This window comes from Labeo rohita, unplaced genomic scaffold (genome assembly GCF_022985175.1).
Source record: "Labeo rohita strain BAU-BD-2019 unplaced genomic scaffold, IGBB_LRoh.1.0 scaffold_177, whole genome shotgun sequence".
NCBI lineage: Eukaryota > Metazoa > Chordata > Actinopteri > Cypriniformes > Cyprinidae > Labeo > Labeo rohita.
In genome coordinates this window covers 112,201-138,835 of record NW_026127967.1, presented here as the reverse complement: position 1 = coordinate 138,835, position 26,635 = coordinate 112,201, and the positions used below count along the sequence as shown (strand labels likewise).

General features: G+C 38.0%; 1 long non-coding RNA gene and 1 pseudogene across 1 annotated transcript; both read right to left on the bottom strand.

Moving 5' to 3' along the window:
• Positions 1-6,225: 6,225 nt before the first annotated feature.
• LOC127158897 (uncharacterized) lies at positions 6,226-10,173 on the bottom strand. Its single transcript, XR_007826302.1, has 3 exons — positions 9,602-10,173; positions 8,655-8,710; positions 6,226-6,294 (listed from the first exon to the last, which is right to left on the bottom strand). It is a non-coding gene; the product is annotated as an uncharacterized LOC127158897 (long non-coding RNA).
• Positions 10,174-19,765: 9,592 nt separating this feature from the next.
• Positions 19,766-26,635, bottom strand: part of LOC127158894 (SLAM family member 9-like) — a 13,805-nt pseudogene continuing 6,935 nt past the window's right edge.

Below are 26,635 nucleotides of genomic sequence, written 5' to 3'. Positions count from 1 at the left end.
TTGTGATGTTTGTGATGGTCAGAGATCCAGTTTGGTTGTCCAGCTTCAGTCTGTCTCTGAATCTCCCATCAAGAACATCATCATGTACAGCGAATCTGTCAACCCATAAATTGATTTCAGCTATTAAAATGTTTTCATTTCCAAACATCCACTGAATCCGAACAGCACTCAGTGTGTTAGTGAGTTTAGAGTTTAGAGTGACTGAATCTCCCTCCATCATCAATATTTCATCTGTATCACCAAACACACAAAGAACAAGGTTTGTCGCAGATTAGTAACTTTATGATTTATGAAAGTAAATAAATATTTAAATTTGAAATGAAAATCATGCAACAGAACAGACACACACACACAAAAAATGTTGTGTCTGTTAATTATAGCATCTAAAAAAAAATTGAAATATGTGAAAGAGAATTTTTTATTTATTTATTTATATTTTTTTTTTTGATACTCACTATGGACACTGAGAAAGAAAACAAACCCCCCATTGCTACTACGTAGCTCATAAACTCCAGAGTCTGTGGTTCTGATGTTTGTGATGGTCAGAGATCCAGTTTGGTTGTCCAGTTTCAGTCTGTCTCTGAATCTCCCATCAAGAACATCATCATACACAGTCATGCTGTTGGCTGTTACATTGATTTCAGCTATAAAAATGAATTCATTTAAAAATCTCCACTGAATCACATCATCATGCTTCATTTCAGTAAGACCAGAGTTTATAGTGACTGAATCTCCCTCCTTCACTAACACCGACTTCAGTACTGTAACACCAAACAGAAAGAGAACAAAAAGAAACAAGTTTCATCACGGACAAAACTGGTTATTTAATGGTTTACTAAAATAAATCGTTTTAAGTTTAATTTTAAAAATGGATATAATCAAGAATCAACAGAAGCTTATATATATAGACTCACCACCATAGACAAGAAGATCCCACTTGATCACACTTTTGGTCTGTAGTGTGTAAAGTCCAGCATGTTCAGTTGTGGTGTCTGTGATGGTCAGAGATCCAGTTTGATTGTCCAGCTTCAGTCTGTGTCTGAATCTCCCATCAAGAACATCATCATATACAGTCATGCTGTCAGCCCGTTTATTGATTTCAGCTATTACAGTCTTCTCACTATATCCAAACCTCCACTGAATCACATCCTCATCCATTATTTCAGTAAGACCAGAGTTTAGAGTGACTGAATCTCCCTCCAGCACTTCTTCAAACAAACCTGCCTGCACAGCAAAACTACGTCCAGCCGACGTCCTTTTACCTTCTTTGTTGGACATTGAAATGACCTCCCCTGAAAAGCCAGAATGAAAGTTTTTACAACATCTTTTCATGATGTCTTCTGGACGTCCAATATTGACACAGAACATCTCTATAAGGTTAAAATTTAGTTCAGAGCTGGTCATTATGGACATATTATCAATGTCTTATAAGGTCAACTGCAGTCTCATTTAGATGTCATTTATACTGTTTCTGGACATAATATATACACTCTTAGGCTGTATTCAAGTAAAAATCGTGTTTATTTTATTATATTTTTTTATTTGTACTTGTAAATAAACTTACAGACAGTGTACAAAAACCATGAAAAGAAAAGAAACTTAACTTATTGAACAGTGGATAACAACTGTGATAAATAACATACAAAACATACATTATGTTCACCTGTTGGAGCTGAACTGGGGGGAAAAAAAACATTTCATTATTTTTTATTTCAACTGCAATTAACATAAAAGTTCTTAAAGATGGTATATTCTTTATTAATGCAATAGACAAGTGTTCATGTACCCAAATAATCTCTGCATGAACAATAATCAAAAAGAACACAATATGCTAGTGCAGGAGTTTTCAAACTGGGGTCTTTGTCGGATGTCCCTAGAAGAGCCGGAATGAAAGTTTTTACAACGTCTTTTTATGATGTCTTCTGGACGTTCAATACTGACGTTCACAGGATGTCTCTAAAAGGTTAAAATTTAGTTCATATATGGTCATTGTGGAAGCATTTTCAGTGGATAACAACTGTAACAAATAACATACAAAACATACATTAGTTCACCTGTTGGTGCTGAACTGGGGGAATGTAGAATGCTGTTTTAAGTAGGTATTCAGACACAAGAGAAGTTTAAAACCTTCTTTACACAATAAAAATATTTAATTTAAAATAAGTATTGCTTGTAACGAATGGCACTATAAGTATATATGTATACCAATAAAACAATCATATTATGTTCATTATACTCCTATCCACATTAACTTTAGCCTTAAACACCGTTATATTAATGAGGGGTTCCTTGGAAAATCTTCTTCCCTGCAAGAGGTCCCTGGCTCCAAAAACCCATGTGCTAGTGGACAGGCCTCCATATACAGCAGAGAGTCTGGTGTGGCAGGTGGAACTTCTGTCCAGGTTGACAAAACATCTCTCATCTTTCTCTGTCTTCATCAATTGCCCTGAAAAAAACAAAATTGAAATATAAACGATTATTATATAGCTTCACAATGCTAATTATGACCTCTCTGGTAAACATATGATCAGAAAATACTGCCAGACTGATATTCTATTTACTCTATAGTCTATTTTACTACAAGAACACACACTTAACACAAGATAAAGTTTTGAAAATCTTACATTATTACATTATTGTGAAGTTACGTGTTTTAGTGACTAATTTAGACAATTAAAAGGCATCAAAATAAATTTACCTCAGACTGTAACTTAACTAACCACTACACGCGCAAATTAACCAACAGGGAGATATAAAAATTACAAAAAGTTGAATTTGAAAACGTCATAACACAGAACAAAATGCATCTAAAGTGAAATTTAACATTATATTGACAAAACGACGAATAACGGTACATTTATATTGCTTACCTTCAGCTTAGCACCCGTCCGTCTCTCAGATGACCGTTAGAGACCGTTACTGTTTAAATTTTAAAATTGCTGCGTTGCGTTGTGAAGGCTGTTCCTTGCCCAGGTTGGGTCCTCTGTAGGTTTTATAGTGTCCTTAATGTAGAATTAAATAAATTACACGACGGATCTATCGTGGTGGTTGTATCTTCAATCTTTGGTAATACACAGAATTAATATCTTCCGTCTTCGCGGCTGCTTGAGCCATCACGTTTACGTCACTACGTTAATGTCCCTCGCGCTAGCGCACGTATAAATAGAGATCTATTTATTAAATATATTATTATTATTAAAATATACAATAAATAATAATATTATATTAATATTATGTATTATTATTAAATATTTAAATCTATTTATCTATTAGATTTAAATCTGTTTATCTCTTTACATCTATTTAACTTATTTAACTATTTATCTATTTAACTTTAACTCAGCTTTATCACACATAGATGTAAGCGGCTGTTTCTGTCAATGTCCCAGTGAAAAATGCTACACATTAAAAAAAAAATAAAATAATAATAATAATAATAATAATAATATAGGGGTGGGCGATATACCGGTAGACACGATTAACCGGTAGAAATCTGTCAACCGATAGAGATTTTGGTCTATCATCTTAAAGGGGCAGCGTGTAATTTTTAGCTGCATCTAGCGGTGGAAACACGTCAAACCTTTTCTATCATCTCAAATCCAAGCATCCAAACGAATATGGCCAAAGTCAAAAAATGCGGCAAACCTCAGCCCACTCATCTACATCATCACAGAGCGCTTGCAAGCCCAAAAATCCCGTACAAACTTCCTTAACGGCGTCTTTCGCAAATGCAATTCCCTACGACAAGAAATCTCGAAGATGGTTAGGCATAACGCGTGCTATTACAACGCACATTTGCAAAGACATGGCACCTATTCACACAGCTGATAAGGAGGGGTTTAAAGCTTTGGTGAAAACACTGGATGCGAGATACGTAATGCCAAGTCGCAAATATTTTCGCCAAGTGAAGTTGCCAAGTTTATACATGTCTTGCTGTAGCGAAGTGGAAAATGAGCTTCCTGATGTCGCTCACTTCGCAACCACTACAGATCTGTGGACTGTCAGGCACTACCTGTTGTTCTCAGAAAAAAAAAAAAACATTAAATTTACAATACATTGCAGTAAACAGTATGGTTCTTTTTTTTTTTACTTAAAGTAATGCTGCAATTCACAGTTTAAATAAAATTACATTATATAAAACAGTTTCTTTGTGTTTGAATTTTTATTTATGCATTTACAGATACAAATTGCTATATTGTGATATACAGTAGTCGACATTTGAAGTGGATCAAAAAATCTCATCAAAATTGTCCTAAGACAAGAATGGGTATTGTTTTTGGTTTTAGGACAACTTTGATGAAAGGTTTTGATCCACTTCAAATGTTGACTACTATATATAGTTATCGAGGTAGAAAATTGCTTCCACCGTGATAGAAGATTTTGGTTATATCGCCCACCACTAATATTAATAATATTAATAAAATAATTAAATGGCCGAATTATGGTACTGTCATGAGGTTTTTATACATATAAATATTACACTGTTTTAACACCTAAATGTTTTATAAAAATACACGTGATATTTACATTTTTTAAATCAGAACTTTATGTTTATTTGTATTAAAAGTTCTTAAGTCGATTTCCTGAACCTGTTCTGCACGTTCTACAGACGTCCAGGAAAACCCCTTGATAGACGTTCAAATATTGAACTGCATATCTACGTCCAAGAGTCCGACGTTCAGATACCGTACGGGATTTGCACGTCCTGTAGAAGTACAAATATGGTCCTGGACCGACCGACGCAATATAGACGTAATTGACTCTATGCACGATCACTTCCGCGTTTGGTCTCAGTCCGCTCACTTACATCCGGTGCAGCACCGGAAGCCGTTTTCGCTATTGGTTATAACTGTGTGAAACTGGAGCAGGAGAAGATACTTACATACTTTACTCGCTGTTTACAAGAGCTTCCCTGCATAAATGTAAATGACGTTAATCGTATCGTGAGGCAATCAGCTCAGCAGTAAGAAAGGGAAGGGCTTCAAATGCCGCTAGAAATGTTACGTTCCCAGAACGTCCTTAGAACGTCCCCGTTGGTGTCAAGGACGTTGCCTAGTAACGTCCCCATAACGTTCTGAGACGGTCACGATGTGGAGTTCTTTAAAGGTTTGGGGGACGTTATTTGGAGGACCTTCACAGAACATTCAGGACGTTCTTGGGACGTTTAGGGGACCATATTTTATTTGGAAATGTGACGTTCCCAGAACGTCCTCAGAACGTCCCCACTGGTGTCAAGGACGTTGTTCAGTAACGTCCCCATAACGTTCTGAGACGGTCATGATGTGGAGTTCTTTAAAGGTTTGGGGGACGTTATTTGGAGGACCTTCACAGAACATTCAGGACGTTCTTGGGAAGTTTAGGGGACCATATTTTATTTGGAAATATGACGTTCCCAAAACGTTGTCAGAACGTCCACGCTGGTGTCAAGGACGTTATTTAGTAACGTTCCCAGGACGTTCCGAGACGGTCATGATGTGGAGTTCTTTAAAGGTTTGGGGACGTTATTTGGAGGACATTTACAAAACATTCAGGATGTTCTTGGGACGTTTAGGGGACCATATTTTATTTGGAAATATGACGTTCCCAAAACGTTGTCAGAACGTCCACGCTGGTGTCAAGGACGTTATTTAGTTACGTTCCCAGGACGTTTCGAGACAGTCATGATGTGGAGTTCTTTAAAGGTTTGGGGGACGTTATTTGGAGGACCTTCACAGAACATTCAGGACGTTCTTGGGACGTGTAGGGGACCATATTTTATTTGGAAATGTGACGTTCCCAAAACGTTGTCAGAACGTCCGCGCTGGTGTCAAGGACGTCACCTAATAACGTTCCCAGGACGTTCCGAGATGGTCATGATCTGGAGTTCTTTAAAGGGTTAGAGGACATCATTTGGAGAACATTCACAGAACATTCAGGACGTTCTTGGGACATTTAGGTTATTACTATAGGAAGTCCCCTATTAGTCTCTACACTACATTCCCATAACATGTGCAGGACCAACCTAAAATGTTTTTTTGGTCCTATTTAGGTCCTTCCCCACATTTACTGAATGTTTTTAGAACCTTTAGTAACACATTACAGGAAACTATCAGTCAATTCAATTATTTTCAAATTGGCTTTATTGATATGATAATTTCCACAGTAAAGCATCAAAATGTGTCCAAATAATGGAAAACAGTAACAAGAACATATTGATTTATATTAATTATATATTTAGTGTGTGTGTGTGTGTGTGTGTGTGTGCGTGTGAGTCACTGTCTTTTCAGGAGGTGTCCCAAGTTGTTCTTCGGCTGCCTGAAAAAAGTATAAATAACAATATTTAGCAATCACTTCAATTACTTTTTAACTGCTTTTAATCACACTTAGGTGTATAAGTATAGATGACCAATATATATAGTTGTGCACATAAGTTTACATTGCAAAATATACAAAATGTTAAAATTTTAACAAAATAGAGATCATGTTATTTTGTATTTAGTACTGTCCTGAATAAGCTATTTCACATAACAGATGTTTATATATACTCCACAAGACAAAACTATAACTGAATTTATAAAAATTACTCCATTCAAAAGTTTACATGCCCTTGAATCTTAATACCGTATGTTGTTTCCTTGGTGATCCACGACTGTTTTTAAGTTTTGTGATAGTTGTTCATGAGTCTCTTGTTTGTCCTGAACAGTTCAACTGCCTGCTGTTCTTCAGAAAAAATCCTTCAGGTCCTTCACATTCTTTGGTTTTCCAGCATCTGCTGCATATGTGAACTTTTTCCAACAGTGACTGTGATTTTGAGATCCATCTTTTCATGCTCAGGACAATTGAGAAACTCATACATACTATTACAAAAGTACTGCTTAAGAAGGAAACACAAAATATGAAGAGCCTGGGGTGGAAACATTTTGAAATAGATGATTAGGGTAAATTATACTTATTTTGTCTTCTGGAAAACATGTAATTATTTATGTAGCTTTTGAAGTGTAGTACTAAATGAAAAAAATATGATCTTTACAAAAATAAAATATAAAATTACAGGTCATCATCCTGTTCAAAAGTTTACACCCTCTGGCTCTTAATGCATTGTGTTTCCTTCTTGAGCATCAGTAAATATGTTCAAGTTATATAATAGTAATGTATGAGTCCTTCAGTTGCCCTAAGTGTAAAAAGATGGATCTCAAAATCATCACGTATGCATCACATATGCAGAAGATGCTGGGAAACTAAAGAATGTGTAGGAGCTGGAGGATTTTTCTGAAAAACAGGAGGCAGTTGAACTGCTCAGGACAAACAAGGGAATGATGAACAATCATCACAAAACATTAAAACATCCAGAAAATGGCAAACAGTATTAAGATTCAAGGGTATGTAAACTTTTGAATGGGGTCATTTTTATAAATTCAGTTATTATTTTGTCTCGTAGAGTATATATATAAACATGTTATGTGAAATAGCTTATTCAGGACAGTACTAAATACAAAATAACATACAATTGTCATGTCATTTATTTATTTTTACTTTTCCGTGTGCAACTTTGACATTTAATACTTTTTTTTTTTTTTTTTCATATACGATATACACACTTTACTTACTTCCATACTTCATGCGTGGGTTTAACATAGTTGCATAGAACAGTTTCCCGCTATAAAATATTTTTGTATATCCTAACAACAAAAATATTTTATATGGTGAAAAAAAACCATCTTGTTAAAACTATGAACTTACACTACCAGTTAAAAGTTTTAGAACAGTAAGATTATTAATATTTTTTTAAAGAAGTCTCACCAAGCCTGCATTTATTTGATTCAAAGTACAGCAAAAGCAGTAATACTGTGAAATAGTTTTACCATTTAAAATAACTGCTTTCTATTTGAATATATTTTAAACTGTAATTTTTTTCAGTTACATTTTCAGCATTACTTCAGTCTTCAGTGTCACATGATCCTTCAGAAATCATTTTAATATGTTGATTTGCTGCTCAAGCAACATTTATTTATTTATTAGTACTATTATAAATAATTAAAACAGTTTAGTAATTTTTTTCAGATCAGCATTATCACTGTATTATTCAAAAGCTTGGCATCAGTATTTTATTTATTTATTTATTGGAAAGAATTAAAGGAATTAATCACTTTTATTTTGCAAAAATGCTCCATAAATTGATCAAAAGTGATGATAAAGACATTTATAAAGTTACAAAAGATATCCATTTTAGATAAATGCTGAAAAAATATACTCTGCTGTTTTCAACATAATAATTATATTAAATGTTTTTTGAGCAGCAAATCAGAATATTAGAATGATTTCTGAAGGATCATGTGACTAGAGTAAAGGTGCAAAGAATGCAGCTTTGAAATCACAGGAATAAAATTACATTTTAAAATATATTCAAATCAAAAAAAGTTATTCTAAATAGTAAAAATATTTCAAAATGCTACTGTTTTTGCTGTACTTTGGATCAAATAAATGCAGGCTTGGTGAGCAGGCAGACTTTTTTTTTTTTTATATAAAAACAACAACAACAACAACAACAACAAAAAAACGTACTATTCAAAAACTTCTAACTGGTAATGTATCACATTATAACGTGACAATTATAACGTTTTTCTGGCCTGTCAGCTGCTGCAAATTTGAAAACCCTTTTTGCAAGATAAGCCTACCTTCTGTAATGACATCATGACAACCTGTATGAAGAGGGCAGGGTACATGGCCAGGTCTGGAAAGCACAGAAAGGGGCACAGTGTGAAAACACTGCATTCACTGCAGTACAAGGTTCGTTACTAATCAAAGGAAAGACAAAACGGGCGCAAAAATAAAAGACAACTGTAAAAAATGTATTAATTAATTCATAACTTACATTATTACAAAAACGACAGAAAAGAAACAAACATTCTGATCCACAAACATTGTGTATTTTATTTTAGCCTGGTCAGTTAAAAGCATAAATTATTTACGAATCTTTTATATCATTACTATGTAATTAAAAAAAAAAAAAAAAAAATAATAATAATAATAATAATAATAATAATAATAATATATATATATATATATATATATATATATATATATATATATATATATATATATATATACATACACACACATTATTGATAAGCAATTTAGATTTTTAGACCCCTTAACCCAGGGGTGCCCAACCCTGTTCCTGGAGATCTACCTTCCTGCAGAGTTTAGTTCCAACCCTGATCAAACACACCTGTCTGTAATTATCAAGTGCTCCTTCAGATCCTAATTAGCTGGTTCAGTTGTGTTTGATTAGGGTTGGAGCTGAACTCTGCAGGAAGGTAGATCTCCAGGAACAGGGTTGAGCACCCTTGCCTTAACCTATCCCTAAATACAAACATACCCATATCATAGCGAATATAAAATCATATGAAACGTTAGACTGAAATATGCAAGAAACAAGAAACATTTTAGAAACAACATAGAATTACAAAAAAAAAAAAAATATTTTGGGACGCTAATCCCACTTCTACCTTTAAACCTAAACACAGCCATTTCTTACAGTAACGTTAGGCTATAAATAAAACCATGACAGACAGACAAGTGCAATCCCAATATTTACTGCAAAAAATGTCAAAAACATTACCAAAAGTAGTCCAAATGATGCTGCGTTGCCACCGCAGGTGAAATACAATAGTTTGGTGTGAGGTACAGAGCACAATTTAAGTTTTTAATCGCTAAAAATATTACTCAGACTATCCTCCTGATTCACTTTGTGAAAGCGCGCATCATTCAAACACCTAGACAGGAACACTGCTGTCGCAATCTGTGACGAAGCAGGCGAGGACCAATGAGCGTTCGATTTTACCGTCGTAGTTAATTGAAGTGGTACATTTTGAATTTGGACGAACGAATCAGTGCGGGCTTTGATGTTTATACGGTCGTTGCTGAGGATGAAAGATGATCGCTGAATAAAGGGTTGAATTTGGATTTGTTACTGGCAGTTGTATGAATTCAGAAGACTTGGATTACAAAGCACAAATAAAACTGACTGATGTTATTATGTTGCGTTTTTAGTGTGTTTATGGTTCTATTTTTCAGTCACTGCATGTTGGAGAAAATGGCGTTTATGTCCCACGGCAAACAAAATAAATATTTCATAAAAATGGTTAAATAATTGAAAAAAATGTTATTCATTTTAAGGGTGTGTAGTCTTGTTTTAAGTTGTATTCTTCGCAATGAGTTGACAGCAGAAATCACACAGAACCGATCGAAATGTTATTTTTCATATTAAGTAAATGAGTAAACTTAATTTAATAAATGCATTTGGAAACATATTGCCTTGGTATGACAACAAATATAATAAAAATGTTAATACCGCGATTTCATTGCCTTAATGCTGTAAACAGAAGTATTTTTCAGTGTCTATGCAAAAGTTTTACATAAAACAGATACGAATTCTCATGAGATCATGTTGCTAAACTTTAATACTTTGGTTTAGCAAAGTATGTTCACAATATTAGCTTAGTAATGGAACGTGTACTTCTTTTTCAGAAAACTATTATTACAATAACTTTCCATGATATATAATTAATTTAGCAGAAATAACGTTACTCACCGTAGAAGGCTCTCAGCTGGTGAAGAAAAAAAAGCCTCAGTATGGATCAACGGATGCTGGGATGAACAGCTGGATCGCTTCACAGTATACCGGACCTTTGTGATTGGTTTAATACATTGTACATATTAAAAAAATTGTAAACGTGCTGTTAACGTCCAAAATGTCCTCTTTTTTTAAACGTTCTTATGTGACCAGAGATTAACCAGAACTGCCTCCTAAAGTCTTAACCATTGTATGATAGTTAACGAATGTCCCTTTATATAACGTTCTTATGTGAAAGTCAAAATACGTCCTTAAAGTCATTTTGTGAACGTTATTGTATGACTAAAAGAGGACCATGTAAGAACGTTCTGTTAACGTCCCGAATGTCCTTTTATAACGTTCTTATGTGACTATAGAATAACCAAAATAGAACGTCCTCCTAAAGTCATATTGTGAACGTTATTATATGACTAAAAGAGAACCATGTAAGAACGTATTCTGTTAACGTCCCGAATGTCCTCTTTATAACGTTCTTATGTGACCATAGAATAACCAAAATAGAACGTCCTCCTAAAGTCATATTGCGAACGTTATTATATAACTAAAATAGGACCAAATATAGAACGTCCTCCTAAAGTCATATTGCGAACGTTATTGTATGACTAAAAGAGGACCATGTGAGAACGTTCTGTTAACGTCCCGAATGTCCTCTTTATAACGTTCTTATGTGACTATAGAATAACCAAAATAGAACGTCCTCCTAAAGTCCAAAATTATATAACTAAAAGAGGACCAAATATAGAACGTCCTCCTAAAGTCATATTGCGAACGTTATTATATAACTAAAAGAGGACCAAATATAGAACGTCCTCCTAAAGTCATATTGCGAACGTTACTGTATGACTAAACGAGGACCATGTGAGAACGTTCTGTTAACGTCCCGAATGTGCTCTTTATAACGTTCTTATGTGACCATAGAATAACCAAAATAGAACGTCCTCCTAAAGTCATATTGTGAACGTTATTATATGACTAAAAGAGAACCATGTAAGAACGTATTCTGTTAACGTCCCGAATGTCCTCTTTATGACGTTCTTATGTGACTATAGAATAACCAAAATAGAACGTCCTCCTAAAGTCATATTGCGAACGTTATTATTTAACTTAAAAGAGGACCAAATATAGAACGTCCTCCTAAAGTCATATTGCGAACGTTACTGTATGACTAAAAGAGGACCATGTGATAACGTTCCGTTAACGTCCCGAATGTGCTCTTTATAACGTTCTTATGTGACCATAGAATAACCAAAATAGAACGTCCTCCTAAAGTCATATTGCGAACGTTATTATATGACTAAAAGAGGACCAAATATAGAACGTCTTATGTGACCATAGAATAACCAATATAGTCCTAAAGTCATATTGCGAACGTTACTGTATGACTAAAAGAGGACCATGTGAGAACGTTTTGTTAACGTTCCGAATGTGTATTCTGTTCTTTGTAGCGTTCTTATGTGACCGTAGAATAACCAAAATAGAACGTCCTCCTAAAGTCATATTGCGAACTTTGCTTATGACTAAAAGAGGACCATGTGAGAACGTTCTGTTAACGTCCCGAATGTGCTCTTTATAACGTTCTTATGTGACTATAGAATAACCAAAATAGAACGTCCTCCTAAAGTCATATTGCGAACGTTATTATATAACTAAAAGAGGACCAAATATAGAACGTCCTCCTAAAGTCATATTGCAAACGTTATTGTATGACTAAAGGAGGACCAGGTAAGAACGTTCTGTTATCGTCCTAAATGTCCTCTTTGTAACGTTGTTAAATGACCACAGAATAACCAACATAGAACGTCCTCCTAAAGTCATATTGCGAACGTTATTATATGACTAAAAGAGGACCATGTGAGAACGTTCTGTTAACGTCCTAAATGTCCTCTTTGTAACGTTGTTATATGACCACAGAATAACCAATATAGAACGTCCTCCTAAAGTCATATTGCGAACGTTATTATATGACTAAAAGAGGACCATGTGAGAACGTTCTCTAAATGTCCCAAATGTCCTCTTTGTAACGTTCTTATGTGACCAAAAAATAACCAAAATGGAACGTCCCCCTTAAGTCGTATAACGAACATTGAGCACCAGAACTTTCGTAACCAAAAGAGGACGTTTTAGGAACGTCTCCAATGTTCTGTAAATGTTCGGGACATTCGACACCTTTAGACAACTTTTAGGGAACGTTGCGCAAGGTTGCGAGAACGTCGCCTCCTACGTGGGGTTATACGAATATCGATTCTAGCCATCTTCGTTTCTCACAGTTTATGTCTTTGCATGTATGTATGTATGTATTTATTTATATATCTATCTAGTTACATTTTATGTACATTGCATCTTATGAGATTTTTTTTTATTAATATACATTATGGATTTTACTTTATGAACGTTACTAACTATATATAATATCTCAGTTTTTAGTAAGGCTCAGGTGACAGGAGCGATCTGCGTGAGGGCGACATGTTTCAGGTCGATGAGGAAGTCAGAGAAGCCGCATAGTTTGGGAGTAGGAGGACTTCAGTCAAGACAATCAAGACTTTAGCTAAGCAAAGTTAAGGTTTTAAATAGAGATGCACCGATCGACTTGTGTTGTGCCAGATGTTGCTTGTGCAGCCACATCAGAACTGTTTTGTGTCTCCGTGCAACACAGCGTTTTGTTACTGAATAAATCCACGCTTTTTAACGAATCAAATGAGTCAGTGATTCAGTAATCCATTCATAAAGGCAGTTGTTGCCTCGTTTCTAAATGAATCAGCTGTTTGAACGAATCTGTTGAACTCACGTATTTAAACAGCCTTTTGCTGCCACCTACTGGTTTGGTTTCAATTTATTTTCATTTCAATGCCTACAGGTGTAGAAAACACACACACACACACACAAAAAAATAATAATAAAATAATAATAATAATAATAATAATAATAATAATAGTAATAATAATAATAAAAAATGAACACAAATAATCATTTAATATTGTATTTACACAACATCACCGTACATGAAAAGTTTAACACTGCATCAAAGTTATTTATATTTGCATTTCTGCATTATAAATGTTCAGTTATATTTATGTTTACATTACTGCATTGCATCTGTTCAAAGTTATATATAGTTACATGTTTACAGTATTGTATTGAAACTATTTATTATATTTAAAAGTTTACATTCCTGCAGTGCAGACAACATTGTATAAAATATACGTTTATATTATTTATTACGAAAATAAATCTAAAATCATCAATCTTCAACAAATGTCTAATCCTTTGCCCAAGCTTTCACTAATGGGCCATTCTGGTAATTACTATAATGTATAACTATATAATACTATATTGTAATACTTAAATTATAAATCGCTGTCAAATTAATCTTATGAAAGAGTTTTGCCGCTAGTATATTTCGCTATAGAATGCGCTATGCGGAAGTAAATGGGCTGGCCGAGATTCTACCGGAAATACGTCAGCAGCGTTCGTGCATAGAGTCTATTTGCACGTCTCGTGTTTGTTGGGTGAAGATTAAAGCTTCAAAAACACTTTACTAAAATACTCGTAATTATTTAAATGTGAAGGTAATAATTTTCTGCAGAAGTACAAAGACAAAAGATGACAATTGAAAAGAGAAATAGAGTTTTATATGGTAAATTAACTAAACAGAACGATTTTATACAAGTAACATTAATGCTGTTGGCATGCGTTCACACTAGTTCGGTTCTCTTGGTTCGTTTGGACCGGACCAAAAAAAAGTGATACATTTGATCATGGTCCGCTTATCGTTCACGCTAGCATATTTGACAGCGTAAGGCATTTTAAAAGGCACCATAAAGGGCACTTTACCTCCTCATTGCTCAATGCTTTCCCTCTGCTCATTTTGCTTGCGCATTTAAATCATATCGCATAGCGTATCTTCTCAGCACATCCTGTTTTTGGTTCGTTTAGAAGTATTTGCACTCGTTTGGAAGTGGACCGTGATCTCTTTAGCAGTCTCGGTCCGCTTTTGTTTGGTACGCACCAGGGTTCGGCAGCATTCACACTTACTCAAATAAACTGTACTGACAGAGCAATCACGAGTTTGTTTTTAATCGAACCGAACACAAGCATGAACACACCTTCATATGTAACTGAATCAATCACTAACTGAATACCCTGAATAGCTTCTCAACTTAATATCATGGTGTATTTATATATGACAATAACAGTTAAAGATATAATGAATAATATGTTAATCCTCTATAACTAATTTAACCAGTAATTTATTTCAAACTCACCATCCAGATGCCATATACAGAAACAGAACAAAACTAATCTGAGAAACATTTGGTTCATTGGTTCACTAAAAAAGTCCACGACAATGATGCTTAAAATGTCTGAAAACACGCCTGAACTGTGATATTTATCTGGATGAATCCTCCCCCAACCTCAGTTTCCGTTCATACATTTGTCTTCTTTAACATCACGAAAATCATCAAGCTTTTGCTGATCTTACATTTTCAAACAAATTCTGGGCTTGAATGAAAATTATGAAAAGAGTGGCATACTGGATTAGAAATCAGTATTTACTGGTATTTTATTTAGTGTTGTGTGCTTTCAATCATATTTGACCTCTGACAGGGCTGTGCAATGTTGAATAAAACAAAAACAACATGTACATTCCTTTGAGCATTTTTTCCTCTATAAGGGAATTTTATATAATCTTTTATGTTAAATTCTAACACTTAATTTAAAATGATATTAGAATAACAAAACACTATAGGGCTGTTACAAATCAAATTAAATCAATATTAACAACATTGTCTTAATAAGTGAGTCACTGAATCATTCATTCAACCAATTTGTTTAAAACGGCAGACTGATTCAGGAACGACACAAGTGACTGTATTTATTAACAAATATTTGAATCATTAACTCACACGTTTTGTTAAAAAACAAAACAAACAAAAAAACAGATTCATTCAGTAACAAACACCGTTTCATGCTCTTCTGTGGATTTATATTCTATTAATTGTGAAACAGAGCAACAACAAACAATTTTATGTCTAAAATGTAACAATGTTAATTTTTTTCTTTTTTTTTTTTTTTTTTTTTTTTTTTTTTTTTTTAACTGTTGCATAAAATCAATATCACATTTGCAATCATGCTGATGTTGAAGAAAAGAGCACTCTTTCTCCTGTGATATTGCTTAACTCAGGCATATGACGCAAGTATAAAAAGATATTCAAAGTCATACAGAGTTTATTCTCATATCTTGATCTCTGTGGTCATTTTAACTTGCATTGCATAAGCTACTTCAGGCAGTGAATGCGCACAGGAGGAGTTTATCGTACTATAGGAGAATTCACAGCAATCACAAACATCCAGCAAAAGCTGTTTATCCACCGACAGATCAAACCAGATTTCTATATAGATTCTGTGCAAAACAAATGAGAAAAATATTGCAGGGTGTGTTTTTAGAGTGTAGCCATAAGGTTTGCATGTGTTTTTACAAAGGCACGTGCACAGGTAAGGCTCAACCTGTGCAGAGCACGTTACCTTTTTCTCTTGGTGGCGTTTTTTTTTTTTTTTTTTTTCTTCAAGTTACATTGCATTTTTGGAGATACATCTTTATTGGAAATATATAATTTAAAATCATGAAGGCGAGCCAGTGGATATCACTCAGGCAATAATTTTGCCGGTGAACATCGTAACCTCATTTAGTATACCGTAAGTACAAGTTAGGACAACTTGTACTTAAAAAAAAAAAAAAAAAACTGACGAAGCTATCTACGTTGCATTAACGGCGCATTTTCTCTCAAAAAGAGACGATGAGAGACGAATCTATACTTCAACATATGCTGATAATGGTTTATAACCATCTTCATTTATGATATTAATATTTCTCTTGTGGCCTGTATTGAATATCGGTGTATGAAATAAAGCTGCTCTTAATTTTCATTGATGACGACAGGGTTAAAGATTTTAGGTATAGAAAATTATAGGTAAAAAATGTATACAAATTATATAAAATTATATAAAAATATTAATATATATATATATATATATATATATATATATATATATATATATATATATATATATATATATATATATATATATATATAATTCATTGTAAAAAATTAATAGACATGTTTTTTGTTTGTCTGTTTTTTTTTTTTTTTGTTTTGTTTTTTTTTTTCAATAAGGAGTAAGCAAATATCTTACTCTTTTATTATCTTCACAGCGCGTCATGTGCTATGAAATTATTCCGGGGCAAATTAATTGTAATTTAGCTGAATGATAAAAGTAACCTAATAATAATAGCCTAACAATAATAAGCCTTATAATAAAAAGAATGTAAAGGCCTACATTAATTGGAAATGCTAAATCCTCTTAATATTGCCAATATTTGATGCTTTTGACAATATCTATCGTTGACACATGATACGACACAATGCTATAAGAGACGGTATTTCTATAGTTTCTTATCATCTCCAGTTGTGACTGGAATTGTGTTGGACATAATTATTTAAATTATATTTCAAAATAGTTTGGCAAAAAATACATTTGCATTACCTTCCCCTCTTCTCAATGACGCTCATAAACATGTTAACCAAATAATTAGCTTATAAAACCAAACAGAACAGCTAAAACATATTTATCTTCAAACTACATTATTATTATTATTATGGTTATTAATAGTAAATAAATCTAAAGCTTTTAAGACTATTATTTGGTGTTAATTAATTTGTCATTAAGATGTGACCAATAACATGAGTGTCAGAGTTCTGTGTGCCATTTGGACTGTTTATGTTTGTTTTTCCCATTGTGCCCATATTTGGTTCTTCCTGTCCTCATTTTGTCCTGATTAGTTTATTTACTACACCTGTCTGTGTCTTAATCACCACCCTTTATAAGTCTGCTTGTGATTTGAGTTTGCTGTCGGTCCTTGACGTTATTTGGATGTGTGTGGATTATCGTTCTGTTCCTGCCTGTTCCTGCCTGTTCCTACTAAGAGTTATATTAAATTGTTATTTGTATCGTATCTCGTCTCTCGACTCATCTATCCAGCACGTACCGTGACAGAAGGACCGACCCTACAGTTTATCCCCGGCGTTTCCCTGCTTTATTTTTTTTTTTTTTTTTTTTTTTTCTCAGTGTTTGTTTTTTTGTTTTTCGTTATGGATAACCCTGCTGTCCTCCTCCTTCTCCTGGAGCAGGGGAATCGCTCTCTCGTGGACCACACTAGAGACTTTGTCCACCTCGTACCACTCACACACTTCCCGGACAGCAGCCTTTGCACATTTTACCGTGCAGGACTGAACATCGCCACGAAAGCGCAGCTGTCCGGGAGGGTCCACGAGAGAGCTTCGCCGACTACATGGAGTGGGTGCTGGTGTCCTGTAGATCTTCGTTGACCGCGGAGGATGACACCAGCCCCACTCAAGACCCAGAGCCCAGCCAACCAGCACCCCGACACGCGGAGTTTGAGCCCGAGCCCACCGCGGATGACGAGCCAGAGCCACGAGCGACAGAGCTAAAGATCGCCACAGAGCCAGAGCCCTACACATCCGATCAGGTGCGAGAGCCGGCTACATCTACCATGACGGGGAGTGCAAGATGGAGCAAGTGAGGGCTATGGAGAGCCCTGCCCACTGCACCACTGCTGGGGGTGAGCTGGATGATAACTCTGGGGACTTGATTGACTTTTCTACGGAAGATCTAGAGGATAACTCTGGGGACTTGATTGACTTTTCTACGGAAGATCTAGAGAATAACTCTGGGGATTTAATAGACTTCTTTACAGAAGTATCTACCTGTCTCGTTATGCCTGCCTGTATGGAATCCCCACCCACCCTCCCTCTTCTGCCTATGTCAACATCTGTCTGCTCACCGCTGTCCCCTGACAGCCCCTCTGCTCACCCTCAGCCCACCACCTGTGCAGTGGGTGCGCCGCGGGTCTGCCAGCTTCCATCGGCGTCAGGGCTGGAGGATCCCTCATCTCCGCCTCCAGCCTCAGAGTCCAGAACTCCGCCTCAGCCCTCCGACCCTGCGGCTTCACCACGGCTCTCAGCGCCCTCGTCTCCATCGTCGCCCATCGGTCCACCAGCTCCACCGGGCTCCCTCGTCTTTCCGGCTCCGCCCTGGTCGGTCGTCGGCCCTTCATCACCTCAGGACTCTGTTCCTACGGCTGCGCCTCGTCACTCCGTCCCACCGGCTCTGTGGACCTCCTTCCTCCCTCTGGCACAGCCTCCATCCTCTGTCGCTCCGGCTCCGCCGCGGACCTTCGGATCTCCGCCTACGCCTCGGTCGCCAGAGCCTAGGGCTCCGCCTTGGCCCTCCGGATCCTCGGTGTCGCCCTGGATCTTCGGCTCTCCGTCTCCGCCTCGGGCTCCTCCGCCAGCTCCTCCGCCAGCGGCTCCGCCTCCGTCGGTCGCCCCCTGGAGTCGTCAGCCTTTTCTCCACCATGGCTCCTCCCTCCGTCGGCTCCACCGTGGGTCGTCATGATGGCTGTGGTCTGGGTCTCGCATGGCTCCTCCTGCTCCGGGTCCCTCCTGAGTTCTCCCTGGCTCCTCCCTCCGTCGTCACCACCCTGGACTTTGTTTATTGTCCTCCTCCCGGAAGACCGTCCGCCACCAGAGCCTCCTCCCACAATGACTTTATTATTTTCACTCCCTTTCCACGCCGCGAGGTCGCGCCTTCCGGGAGGGGGAGTAATGTCAGAGTTCTGTGTGCCATTTGGACTGTTTATGTTTGTTTTTCCCATTGTGCCCATATTTGGTTCTTCCTGTCCTCATTTTGTCCTGATTAGTTTATTTACTACACCTGTCTGTGTCTTAATCACCACCCTTTATAAGTCTGCTTGTGATTTGAGTTTGCTGTCGGTCCTTGACGTTATTTGGATGTGTGTGGATTATCGTTCTGTTCCTGCCTGTTCCTGCCTGTTCCTACTAAGAGTTATATTAAATTGTTATTTGTATCGTATCTCGTCTCTCGACTCATCTATCCAGCACGTACCGTGACAATGAGGAGGGGTGGGGTGCCCTTTTTCAGTTTCAGCACATGCTCCTCAAAAAGGTCTGTGCAAGGCCCTGGCTGCATCAGTACAGCAGATGAATATATAAAGCCTGTAAAAATAAACAAATGATCAATGTAATATAGTTGCATGAGAAATTACATCTTTTAGGCTTCTGTTGTGTGAATATGTGCTTGATCTTGTTCAGCTCTTCTGGATCTGATGTCATAAACCAGAAGAAAGACAGTAGCCACGCCCACCAGAGCAGAGAGGACCAATCGGATCACAGCTTCAGTAGAACCACTACAGTGGGCAGAGTCTGAGGAATAAAATCATCAAACTGGGATCAGCTCAGTCAATAAACATTAATATGAGCGCCGACATCAACTAATATCAGCGCTGCCATACCTGAACATGTGTGACAGAGTTTGCTGATGTCCAGATGTTGAGTCTGGTTGCTGATGGGATTGTTGATCACACAGCTGTAGGTGTTTTTATCCTGATATTCCACCTCCAGAGGTAGAGAGAGACTGATGCTGAGATCAGACGCACTTATGCTGGACAATAAACTGTTTCCTTTGTACCAGGAGAGAGTCACATGACTCACATTCACCACTGAACACAACAGCACACATTTTGAGACTGATGATGATGATGATGATGATGAACAACAGTAGCTGCTGATGACAGGAACAGGCAGATGAGAAGGAAAGATAATTAAGGATGAATAAATATATTAAATAAATATATTAAAGCAGACAGGGAAGAATCATTTAAAAAATAATAATAATAATTAAAAAATAAATAAATAAACGAAAAGGCTGTTTTGTAATTCTGAATAATTTAATAATTTATCTGAGTAATTCAAAATTACTTAACGCTGCAATAAATAAAATAAATAAAACCAATAACACACTTAGACAGTGAGACTGAAACACTGAATCAGTTTGTTAAAACCTATTTTATAATCTCCAGCATGTTCAGTTGTGATCATGGGCCATTTTTAGGGGGGCTATATACAAGAATTCGTGATCGCCTCAGTCACCTTTGAATTTCATATGAAAATTGCGGCAGACTTCGATCGGCTCCTCCCCATCTTTCTTTCAGCGCGTTCGTCAGTTAGCAGACCGCGGCAGACCCTCATTGGGGGCTGAGCCCCCCTAAAATGAAAATCCTAGAATCGTCCCTGGTTGTGGTGTTTGTGATGGTCAGAGATCCAGTCTGATTGTTCACCTTCAGCCTGTCTCTGAATCTCCCATCAAGAACATCATCATATACAGTCATGCTGTCAGCCCGTTTATTGATTTCAGCTAGCGAAGTGTTTTCATTTCAAAACCATGTCAATCTTATTTAACACACCTGATTCAGATGAATGAACTGTGTTCATTCAACTTGTGGCGCAGCATCGGTCAGAAGCGACGGAGCGCAAGAAGCACAGCCAACAACTCTAGGCAATTGATATGCCATTGCAGTCGAGGTCCTGTCCAGGAGCCCGAGGCTGCTTGCCCGTTGCATACAGCACCCCAACCCGTGGAGGAAGCATCTGTGTAAACCACAAGATGCCTGGAGACTTGCCCCAGAGGGACTCCGGCCTGAAGAAAGGCCGGGTCTGACCACGGGCTGAACAGGCGGTGACACTGCGGGGAAATGCCAGAGTGTGCCGGAGTGCGCCACGGTGCCATGCCCATCTCGGGACTCGATCGTGTAACCAGCGCTGAAGCGGTCTCATATGAAGGAAGCCCAGTGGTATCACTGCGGCTGCGGCTGCCATATGCCCCAGGAGCCTCTGAAATGTTTTGAGAGGAACCGCTGTCTTGTGTCTGAATGATTCCAGACACTTCAGCACTGACTGCACGCGCTCGTTGGTGAGGCGGGCTGTCATGTTGACCGAGTCCAGCTCCACGCCGAGAAAGAGATCCTCTGCACTGGGGAGAGTTTGCTCTTCTCTCGGTTGACCTGAAGGCCCAGATGGCTGAGGTGCCGGAGCACCAGGTCCCTGTGTTCGCACAACAAATCTTGCAAGTGAGCTATGAGAAGCCAGTCATCGAGATGAGTTGAGAATGCGAATGCCCATCCGCCAGAAGGGGGACAAGGCAGCTTCTGTGACTTTCGTGAAGACACGGGGAGAGAGGGACAGGCCAAATGGGAGTACTTTGTACTGCTACACTCGACCCTCGAAAGTAAACCGCAGGAAGGGTCTGTGTCGAGGTAGAATCGAGATGTGAAATTACGCGTCCTTCAGGTCGATGGCTGCAAACCAATCCTGGTGATGAATGCATGTTTGCATGCACTTCGTCGTGAGCATCTTGAACGGCAGCCTGAGAAGGGACCGATTCAGAGCTCGAAGATTCAGGATGGGAGGGCAAGGGGACTGATCCCAGAAGGAAAAACGTCCTGGAGAAAAGTCTGACTGCACTGGGCAGCGCTTACCTTCTTCCCTGGTTCCCGCGCTGGCGATATCGACCTCTGAGTCCGAATCCGAGGAGGCAAGGCGTCGCTCGAGAAGGGAACTTAGGGTCGGAACCCCAGAGGTGAGGAAATTGACACTTTCTGTGAAATTGTGGGTACCATCGACCCGTACGCCGACGGGAGCATTTGAGTACACAGCGGATTATTTCTTTATATTCAACGACGAGGGGAGACGAGGGGAGCCTACTCGCGAACGAGCGGCGGGACTTCAACGTGGCCATGGTCATGCGTTCGCAATGAATGCATGAACCATCCGTGAACACTGCCTCAGCGTGCTCTCAGCCCAGGCACGTGAGGCAGTGATCATATCCGTCCAGCGAGGCGAGGAAACTACCACATCCGGAAGCGCACGGCCGGAAAGACATACCGGGAAAATGTCTTCCACAGCCGTGAGAAATTTACTCTTTTAGATCCCGGTTTGCCCAGGGAGGAATTGCGGCACAACTGTGCACTCAAATGGGCTGCTCCCTGGTGTTGCAAAGGCTCTTGCTGTCCGCAGGATCACGCTGGCGGCTGCCAAATGCTCTTTTAGAAATTGCTCTTTTAGTTGGCAGCACGCCAGCGGAGAGAGTATGAACTCTTAATACAGGAACTCTTTTTTTTTTTGTCATCAGGCTCGGACATAAAGGCTCCGAAGCGAAAATCTGAATGAGTGGTTGCATGCCGCCATCTTATATACCCGTATGTACGGGGGAGTGGCTCGGCATGCAAATACCACTCGCCAATGTTCATTGGCCTTTTGAATAAGGCTCAGAGATGATTGGTCTCTCAGGCGAGTTCCCATATGTAACGTCGTAGTAAACGACTGAAGGGGAACTCTGCTGTTAGTTAGAATAAGTGCCTATTTATTGTGTGATGTACATGACCATCAGCAAGTTTCTGCTCCTGTTGACCACAACTTCCAGTTTTCACAGTTATGTTCATTTTTAAAAATGTACTTTTTTGTGTCTGTTCAACCCAGTCTCATGGCAGTTTGTGACACAGACATGAAATTCAATCTACTGATTCATGACAAGAATTTCCCATTTTTGTGTCACTCAGCACGACTCTCGATCTAATGTATTTCAATAATAGGAAGTATCTTTTGTGCCTGAAGCATGTTTTTCTTCTGGCACTCAGGAGCACAAAAGCTGTGTTGTTTTTTTTGCTCATTTGTATTTTTTTTTTTAACTTTAAGCGCTACATTACTCAATTGGTAATCAGAAGATCCTATCCTTGTTTTTATTATTTCTTTATATTCAGTAGGCTTTAACCATTGAAAACCATCGTCAGTGGTTCCTTTCAGCCAAAATATAGTAAATGTATTCTCCCAGATAATTAACAAGGCCGATCATCACTTCTAAATGTGTTCTGACAAACACTGTTTTTTCATGGGTTTGGTGTGTCAAATCTAATAGTATAATCTACAGTACCAATGAGACATATCGACCGTTACTGTAGATAATGATTATGTGCAATCCAGTTAGTTAAGTTATATTCAGGATGTGTTTAGAAGCTATGTTCATATATACATAGCTTCATATACAGTGTACACAGAGTCAAAAGAGGATCCAGAATATTTAAAGCGAAATTCAGAGAAGTATGCAATGCAGAGACAAACGCGACGATGGAGAGACATTCGTTTAACACCAGAAATCCAAATTCAATAGAAACCATGGAGGCTTGAGTTTGGTAAGAAATAAAGCACTTTGATGTACTCACAGATGAATTAATCAGAAACAAACTGGTGTGTGGCATAGACAATGAGAGCATGAGAAGAATGTTGCTCAGAGAAAGTATTTAACTATTGCAAAAGTGATTAAAATCTGCCGAAACAGTGAATTAACAGAGCAGCACTCAAAGGTGCTGGCTGCACCATGCAGTGGGCCTACGATTGTTGATGCAGTCCAGTAATAGTAATAGAATAGTAATAGAAGAGGGTTTGCTGAATTGAACATATGAATAATCACTCACACTGGAGAAGTCTAGATTTTTTATTTTTATTTTTAACATTATATTTAACACACTGCTCTGTGTGTGTGTGTTTGTTCGCTACTCACTACTGTGTGTGTGCACTTGGATGGGTACAATGCAGAGCACAAATTCTGAGTATGGGACACCATACTGGGCCACACGTCACATCACTTTCACCTTTTCTTCTTTGCTAGATTGATTTGAAGGTGATTTTTCCTGAGATGCGAGCAGCTACTGTCAGATCATCTAGCTGACATGAGAGCTAGAGTTGTATGTCATCAGGATAGCAGTGATAAGAAAAACTATGTATCGGAATGATGGATCCTAGTGATGACATGTAGATTGAGAAGAGAAGTGGTCCAGGCACTGAGCCCTGAGGAACCCCACTAGCTAGATTTTGCGACCTAGACATCTCAACACTCTAATGACCTACCTGAGCCGTAAAACTTAAACCGCTGGAGTGTCAAAAGCAGCGAGATTAGTACTGAGGATTCGGAAGCTGCTCTTGCCAGTGCCAGATCTTCAATAACCGAAACCAGGGCAGTCTCAGTTAAGTGGCCACTTTTAAGATGTCCAGAAGGTTGTTCTGTGTGAGAAAAGTAGAGATGTGGATGAACACGACTTGTTTAAGCATCTTAGCAACAAATGAAAGACTTCATCATCCTCACCATCAGGATCTCATTCCAATCCCATTAGCAACCAGACCAGACATCTTAACATCACTAAACTTCATCACACATGTTCAGGCACGAAAGCACTGATATTAATGCGTATAGACCGAGTTGATGTAACGGGTCCCAGAATACATGAATTCTGTAACTCAACAACACTGTTTAATGCCTCAATGAACCACAAGACAAACTTCTCTTGGCTCAGAAGGAAGTGAACTAAGCAAACGATGTGCACGCATAAACAAGTATATACTCTTAAAGCAATAATGCACTTCCTGAACAAATCTTAAAAATCTTAATCTTAACTCAAAACAAAAACAAACAAACAAACAAAAAATATTTACAACAATATCAAATAAAGAAACTTACATTATTATTCCATAGAAAAAGGGAGGTTTTGAGTAAAATAATATAACCAAAATAACTGTTACAATGATCTCAATTCTCAGTACTTCAACAGTTGCAAGAAGAACAGACTGTTAATGAAAAGGCAGTAAGTGAAAGAGGCAGTGAAAACAACATGCCAAGAAGTCTTGGGCCCTAAAATACACAGCAACAAGTAATGGCTAGTGACAGAGACACTGAGGGAAAATCAAAAAAGGCAGCAATAATTAATAGTAGAACGAGAGTAACAAAAGCAAAGACACAAGAAGAGTACACAGAAGCAAACAAGAAGTGTTTCAAGATAAAAGGCAGAGATAGTAGTATGATACCAGATGAAGAAGGAGTAGAGTAGATGGGTGGAGCATTTTGAAGAGCTGCTGAATAGACGACCTCCCACCCTCACTGGACATCCTAGCAGCCTCCAATGACCTACCAATTGATTGCAGTGCTCCCAGGAAGGACAAACTTCGATGTGCAATTAACCAGTTACAGAATGGAAAGTCTCCAGGACCAGACAGTATACAAGCAGAGGCAATGAAGGTTGAGCTGGAAGCCAGTTTGGAGCTGCTCCATCCCCTCTTCTGTAGGGCAAGGATGTTTACTATCACCCTTCCTGTTTCTTCTGGCAATAGACTGGATCATGAAGACATCCACAGCCCAGAAGCGAAATGGCATCCAGTGGATATTATGGACACATTTGGATGATCTTGACTTTGCTGATGACCTGGTCCTTCTCTCTTACACCCAACAATAGATTCAGGAAAAGACCAACATCATTGTTGATGCTTCAGCAAGCTTAGGCCTCAACATCAATAGAGGAGAAGAGCAGGGTGTTAAAGATTAACACAGCCAGTAAAACACCCATAATGCTGGGAGAAGAGGTGCTAGAGGAAGTGAACAGTTTCCCCTACCTTGGCAGCATAATTGACAGGCATGGGGGGACAGATGCGGATGTGAAAATACGAATCAGCTAAGTAAGAGCAGCTTTCATGAGCAGTATCATTCTAAAGGTCTCAGTGCGATTGGTAAAATGGTTTCAATTTCTCAGCAGTCACTTATATTATGAGTAAGATTGAACACTTTTGTAGAATTGTGTTTTGCTGCTGAGGGGTGTGTTTTCCCCTTAGGGTTGGGTGAGAATCTCCAGCCAGGTGTGACCCTGGGTCACGAGATCTTCTGACAAACCAAAAGGTCTTCATGTTTTTACAACTAATTGGAAGATTTGTTTGTTTTGGTCTGGGTATATAAGTGAAGTGACAAAATATTACTTGGGGATTCTGTATTCAGAAGAACCCCCACACTGTGTGTGAGAGTCTCTGGAGCTTTGCATCCAAGTATCTCACATGCTGCTGTGTATCTCTCTGCGGTCAGGTATGCATCTCCCACTCTTAGATTTATCTTTGAGTAATTGATGTATTTGTATTTGTATTGAGTAATGTATGTATTTATTTGAAATGGAACTGAATTTAATTCTGAATTGGATTGACATTGTTTAATTATGTAATTGGCATGATCCATTTTTATCTGACAAACAAAACATTATATCTGATTTATTCTGAT